Source organism: Loxodonta africana, chromosome 1 (assembly GCF_030014295.1).
Source record: "Loxodonta africana isolate mLoxAfr1 chromosome 1, mLoxAfr1.hap2, whole genome shotgun sequence".
Classification (NCBI taxonomy): Eukaryota; Metazoa; Chordata; class Mammalia; order Proboscidea; family Elephantidae; genus Loxodonta; species Loxodonta africana.
The window spans coordinates 78148864-78156566 of NC_087342.1; the positions used below are offsets into that span (position 1 = coordinate 78148864).

At 38.9% G+C, this 7703-nt stretch overlaps 1 pseudogene; it reads right to left on the reverse strand.

The window, feature by feature from the left end:
- Positions 1-1017: 1017 nt before the first annotated feature.
- Positions 1018-7456, reverse strand: LOC100666308 (olfactory receptor 2B11-like; annotated as a pseudogene).
- Positions 7457-7703: the final 247 nt, after the last annotated feature.

Consider the following 7703-nt stretch of genomic DNA (forward strand, 5'->3'; position numbering starts at 1 on the left):
TTGGCTGCCTATCTATTTTTCCCTCTAGGGATGCTTCTCCAATCTTTCTGATTATAATAATAATTGCAGCCCCCTGTACTCTAGTGCTTAAGTTCTGCCACCTTACTTCATCATCCCCATTATTACTAGTGAACCAAAGTCTGTCAGTACCTCTAATTGTCAACCCTGGTCTGAAGAAGAGACCCACCTCTGAACTTTTTATTGATGTTGGTGCCTCCCTCACCAGCTCATTACTATCCTTTGAAAAGGCTATTCTTTCCTCTTAGTAGACCGGACACTCTTGCCAAAAATAAGTTGACCATAGATGTATGAGTTTATTTTAGACTCTCAATTCTATTCCATTGGTCTATGTTGTTGTTGTTAGGTGCCGTTGAGTCAGTTCTGACTCATAGTGACCCTATGCACAACAGAACGAAACACTGCCCTGTTCTGTGCCATCCTTACAATTGTTGTTATGCTTGAGCTCATTGTTGCAGCCACTGTGTCAATCCACCTTGTTGAGGGTCTTCCTCTTTTCCGCTGACCCTGTACTCTGCCAAGCATGATGTCTTTCTCCAGGGACTGGTCCCTCGTGACAACATGTCCAAAGTATGTAAGATGCAGTATCACCATCCTTGCCTCTAAGGAGCATTCTGGCTGCACTCCTTCCAAGACAGATTTGTTCGTTCTTTTGGCAGTCCATGGTATATTTAATACTCTTCGCCAACACCACAATTCAAAGGCGTCAACTCTTCTTCAGTCTTTCTTATTCATTGTCCAGCTTTCACATGCATATGATGTGATTGAAAATACCATGGGTTGGGTCAGGCGCACCTTAGTCTTCAGGGTGACATCTTTGCTTTTCAACACTTTGAAGAGGTCCTTTGCAGCAGATTTGCCCAATACAACTCGCCTTTTGATTTCTTGGCTGCTGCTTCCATGGCTGTTGATTGTGGATCCAAGTCAAATGAAATCTTTGACAACTTCAATCTTTTCTCCATTTATCATGATGTTGCTCATTGGTTCAGTTGTGATGATTTTTGTTTTCTTTATGTTGAGGTGTAATCCATACTGAAGGCTGTGGTCTCTGATCTTCATTAGTACGTGCTTCAAGTCCTCTTCACTTTCAGCAAGCAAGGTTGTGTCATCTGCATAACGCAGGTTGTTAATGAGTCTTCCTCCAATCCTCATGCCCTGTTCTTCTTCATATAGTTCAGCTTCTCAGATTATTTGTTCAGCATACAGATTAAAGAGGTATGGTGAAAGAATACAACCCTGCCGCACACCTTTCCTGACTTTAAACCAATCAGTATCCCCTCGTTCTGTCTGAACTACTACCTCTTGATCTATGTAAAGGTTCCTCCTGAGCACAATTAAGTGTTCTGGAATTCCCAGTCTTCGCAGTGTTATCCATAGTTTGTTATGATCCACACAGTTGAATGCCTTTGCATACTCAAAAAAACACAGGTAAACATCGTTCTGGTATTCTCTGCTTTCAGCCAGGATCCATCCGACATCAGCAATGATATCCCTGGTTCTACGTCCTCTTCTGAATCCAGCTTGAATTTCTGGCAGTTCCCTTTCGATATACTGCTGCAGCCGTTTTTGAATGCATGTCATATTAATGATATTGTTCTGTAATTTCCACATTCAGTTGGATCAGCTTTCTTGGGAATAGGCATAAATATGGATCTCTTCCAGTCAGTTGGCCAGGAAGCTGTCTTCCATATTTCTTGGCATAGATGATTGAGCACCTCCAGCGCTGCATCTGTTTGTTGAAACATCTCAATTGATATTCCATCAGTTCCTGGAGCCTTGTTTTTCGCCAGTGGCTTCAGAGCAGCTTGGACTTCTTCCTTCAGTACCATCGGTTCCTGATCATATGCCATCTCTTGAAATGTTTGAATATCGACTAATTCTTTTTGGTATGATGACTCTGTGTATTCCTTCCATCTTCTTTTGATGCTTCCTGTGTCGTTTAATATTTTCCCCATGGAATCTTTCACTATTGCAACTCAAGGCTTGAATTTGTTCTTCAGTTCTTTCAGCTTGAGAAACGCCAAGCGTGTTCTTCCCTTTTGGTTTTCCATCTCCAGCTCTTTGCACATGACATTATAATACTTTACTTTGTCTTCTTGAGAGGCCCTTTGAAATCTTCTGTTTAGTTCTTTTACTTCATTGATTCTTCTTTTTGCTTTAGCTGCTTGACGCTCAAAAGCAAGTTTCAGAGTCTCCTCTGACATCCATCTTGGTCTTTTCTTTCTTTCCTGTCTTTTCAATGACCTCTTAATTTCTTCATGGATGACGTCCTTGATGTCATTCCACAACTCATCTGGTCTTTGGTCACTAGTGTTCAATGCATCAAATCTGTTCTTCAGATGGTCTCTAAATTCAGGTGGGATATACTCAAGGTCATATTTTGGCTCTTGTGGACTTGCTCTGATTTTCTTCAGTTTCAGCTTGAACTTGCATATGAGCAATTGATGGTCTGTTCCACAGTCGGCCACCAGCCTTGTTCTGCCTGATGATATTGAGCTTTTCCATCGTGTCTTTCCACAGATGTAGTCAATTTGATTTCTGTGTGTCCCATCTGGTGAGGTCCATGTGTATAGTAGCCATTTATGTTGGTGAAAGAAGGTGTTTGCAATGAAGAAGTCGTTGGTCTTGCAAAATTCTATCATTCAGTCTCCGTCATTGTTTCTATCACTAAGGCCATATTTTCCAACTACTGGTCCTTCTTCTTTGTTTCCAACTTTTGCATTCCAATCGCCAGTAATTATCAATGCATCTTGATTGCATGTTTGATCAATGTCAGACTGCAGCAGCTGGTAAAAATCTTCTATTTCTTTATCTTTGGCCCTAGTGGTTGGTGCATAAATTTGAATAATAGTCGTATTAACTGGTCTTCCTTGTAGGCGTATGGATATTATCCTATCACTGACAGTGTTGTACTTCAGGATAGACCTTGAAACGTTCTTTTTGACGATGAATGCAACAACATTCCTCTTCGAGTTGTCATTCCCAGCATAGCAGACTATATGATTGTTCAATTCAGAATGGCCAATACCAGTCCATTTCAGCTCACTAACGCCTAGGATATCGATGTTTATGCGTTCCATTTCATTTTCGATGATTTCCAATTTTCCTAGATTCATACCTCATACATTCCAGGTTCCGATTATTAATGGATGTTTGAAGCTGTTTCTTCTCATTTTGAGTCGTGCCACATCAGCAAATGAAGGTCCCAAAAGCTTTGCTCCATCCACGTCATTAAGGTCGACTCTACTTTGAGGAGGCAGCTCTTCCCCAGTCATCTTTTGAGTGCCTTCCAACCTGAGGGGCTCATCTTCCAGCACTATATCAGACAATGTTCCGCTGCTACTCATGAGGTTTTCATTGGCTAATGCTTTTCAGAAGTAGACTGCCGGGTCCTTCTTCCTAGTCTGTCTTAGTCTGGAAGCTCAGCTGAAACCTGTCATCCATGGGTGACCCTGCTGGTATCTGAATACCGGTGGCATAGCTTCCAGCATCACAGCAACACACAAGCCCCCACAGTATGACAAACTGACAGACACGTGGGGGTCATTGGTCTATACATCTGTCCTTATACCAGTACTACATTGTTGTGTTTATTGTAGTTTTATAGTATATTTTCAAATTGAGAAGTGTGCATCCTCCTTTTTAAAGATTGTTTTGCTTATTGCAATATAAAAGATTGTTTTGTCTATTGCATACTGCATATGAATTAAGGATCAATGTTTTCACTTCTGTAACAAAAAAGGCTGTTGGAATTTTGATAGGGTTTGAGTTGAATCTGTAGATTGCATTGGATAGTACTAATATCTTAACGGTACTAAACCTTCCGATCCATGAACACAGGATGTCTTTCCATTTATTTAGGCCTTCTTTAATTTCTTTCAGAAATGTTTTATAGCTTTCAGTGTACAACTCTTTCACTTCTCTGATTAAATTTATTCCTCTTAGATGTTATTACAAATGGAATTTTTTCCTTAAGTTTCTTTTCAGATCGTTCATTGCTGTTGTATAGAAACACAATTGATTTTTGAGTGTTGATCTTGTACCCTGCAACTTTGCTGAACTTGTTTATCAGCTGTAGTAGCTTTCTTGTGGTTTTGGGGGGACTTTACATAGAGTCATGTCATCTGTGAACAAAGAGATATTTTTACTTCTTCATTTCCAATTTGGATGCCTTTTATTTCTTTTTCTTCCCTAATTGCTCTCGTTAGGGCTTCCAGTAAAATGTTGAATAGCAGTGGTGAAAGCAGAAATCCTTGTCTTGTTCCTGATCTCAGGGGGGAAGCTTTCAGTGTTTCATCACTAAGTTCAATGTTAGCTGTGGGTTTTCCATAAATGCCCTTTATCATGTTGAGTATCTCCCTTCTATTCTATGCCTAGTTCTCTGAGTGTTTTATCATGAAAAGGTGTTGAATTTTGTCAAATGAGATAATTATGTGGTTCTTTTTCTTTGTTCTATTAATGTGGTGTATTATGTTGATTGATTTTCTTATGTTGAACCACCCTTGCATCCTGGAATAAATCTTGCTTGGTCACTGTATATAATCCTTTTAATATGCCATTGGATTCAGTTTGCTAGTATTTTGTTAAAGATTTTTGCATCCATGTTAATAAGGAATATTAGTCGGTAGTTTTCTTTTCTTGTGGTATCTTTGGCTTTGATATCAAGGTAATGCTGACTACATAGAATGAGTAAAGAAGTGTTCTCTTTCTCCTCCTCCTCTTCATCTTCTGGAAGAGTTTGAGAAGGATTTGGTGTTAATTTTTCATTAAATGTTTGGTTGAATTCACCAGTGAAGCCATTTGGTCCTGGAGTTTTCTTTGTTTGGAGGTTTTGATTACTAATTCAGTCTCTTCATTTGTTACAAGTCTTTGGAATGTTGTATTTCTTCTTGAGTCATTTTAGGTAATTTGTATGTTTCTAGGAATTTGTCCATTTCATCTAAGTTATCTTATTTGTTGGTCTACAGTTGTTCACAGTACTCTCTTATAATCCCTCTTATTTCTGTAGGGTCAATAGTGATGTCAACACTTTCATTTCTGATTTTAGCTCTTTGCATCTTTTCTTTCTTTCTTGCCTAAATATTTTCTAAGACCCAGCTTTCTAGATTCAGATCTTTTCTGAGAGCCAACTTTCTTTATCATTTCTATCCATCTTCTCTTGGGTCTTATTTTTTAGTTATTCAGTGATCACGAATGTGTTTCTCTTCTACAACTGTGATTAAAAATGTATCTCATTTTCAATGAAAAGCATTTTAAATATTTACTTTTTAATTCAAATTTAATTTGTTATAATTCGTGATGTGAAGTATAGACTCAAATTATTTATTTACCATACCAACATCAATAGTTTAATACCAGCAACATCTAAGATATATCTACTGGTCCCATCCTGGCTGGAGCAAAGAATAATGAAGAAAACCAAAGACACAAAAAGGTTAGTCCAAAACAATAATAGACCACAACCACCACAACCTCCTCCAGATTGAGCCCAGGACAACTAAATGGTGCCAGCTACCACCATTGACTGTTCTGACAGGGATCACAAAAAAGGGTCCCGGGCAGAGTGGGAGCAAAATGTAGAACAAAATTCAATCCACATGCACACACACAAACACCAGACTTTATGGTCTGACAGAGACTGGAGAAATCCCAAGAGTATGGCCCCTGGATACACTTTTAACTCAGTACTTAAGTCATTCCCAAGGTTTACCCTCAGCCAAAGATTAGACAGTTCTATAGGACATAAAATGACACAAGTGAGGAACGTGCTTTGTATTTCAGTCATGTGTACAAGACCAAATGGGCACACGAGCCCAAAAGCAAGAGCTAGAAGGCAGGAAGGGACAGGAAAACTGAACAAATGGAAACAAGGAGCCTGAGGTGGAGAAGGTGAGAGTGTTGACACATCTAGGGATTGGCAACCAATGTCACAAAACAATTTGCGTATTAATTGTTTAATGAGAAACTAATTTAGTCTGTACACTTGCACCTAAAGCACAATTTTTAAAAAATCACAATCTGAAAAAATACATATATTGTTTAATAATAGCACTTCCTTTCCCTATTGTTGAGATACTTCTGGTTTAATAAGTCCTTACAGTAATTAAATGTAATAACTCATAAATAATTTTACATTTTAAAGAAAATTCCATACAACTTTGATAATTATTTTTTTAAGGTCTTTAAAGTTCTAACAGGGTGAGACACTTTTCAAGGTAATTCCTTTCAGATTTATTTGTTTCAAGAGCTTCCTATGCTTTAGCATTTTTCACGGATATTGTACTGAAAGTTCAAATTCGTTTTCAAACTATCCATTAGAAGTTTTGTTATGAAAGTGCTTCTCTTCACAAGTAAAAGTTTTCTTGACTTTTGAGCATGATTTTGGTGGGTCATATGTAAAAAGGAGAATGTATTTCAGATTACTGTTGGCCTTCCCATTCAGAATAAAGCATCGATTCTTCGTATTCTCTTTGATAATATGGCCCTTCTCAGAAGCCTCCTCAAAGCTCCTTTAACATCCTTGTTCCTCAGGGTGTAGATGAATGGGTTGGCCATAGGAGTAATAACACAGTAAAATAGGGTCAGAAATTTGGCAAGGTCTTGAGGACCATTCCCTGAAGGCTGCATATAGATATAGATTCCAGGGCCATAAAATAAAGACACCACCAGTAAGTGTGAAGAGCAAGTACTGAAGGCCTTAAGTCTCCCATCAACAGAAGGAATTCGAAATACAGTTTGGGCAATGTAACTGTAGGAAATAAGAATCATGAAAAGAGGACCCATTGACAGGAGGGTGGCCACTACTGCTAAAGTAATCTCATTGACTGTGGTGTCCACACAAGCCATCTTAATAAGACCAGGCAGCTCACAGAAAAAGTGGTCCAGTACCTGGTTCCCACACAGGGGCAGCTGGACTGTGAGTGTGAACTGGAGCAGTGAATTGGTCAGACCGAAGAGCCAAGCAGTGTTAGACAGCTGCAGGCAGAGCTTGTGGTCCATGATTACAGAGTACCTCAGAGGCTTACACACAGCTACATAGCGGTCTAAGGCCATGATGCCAAGCAGGATACATTCAGTACAGCCTAGCCAGTGAAACACATAGGCCTGGACCATACAGCCTATGTAAGTGATGCTCTTATTAGATGCTGCTAAGTTGAACAGCATTTGGGGCACCGTTGTGGTGGTGAAACAGAGATCCAAAAAGGAGAGGTTGGTGAGAAAGAAATACATGGGACTCTGTAGTTGGGAGTTGAGAGACCAGAATAATAGCAATGTTTCCCAACCATGTGAAGATGTAGGAGGTCATGAGGACAAAGAAGAGAGGCAGATCCAACCATGGGTATGTGGTAAATCCCATGAGAATGAAATCCTTTGGAAAACTTTCATTCATGTGCTTCATTGAATTTTGTTTAAAGGTGCCTGCTAAAATCAAGAAAGATTCGGGTGATTAAAAAAAAAAAAAAACCCTTGTGTCAACAGAAATTCTGAAGAAATTAGGGAAAAATATATGCTTTCAAATGGAGAGATGGGGCACACTCTCAATGGAAATCAAAACAACAATAATTAATGTTATTATTAGCAACATTTGAAAGTCCCACTTAGTCGAGAAAGTGATTTTGTATACATATGTAGTATATGTATACATACCCAGAAAAACCATACAAGCGTGTATATAAACACATACA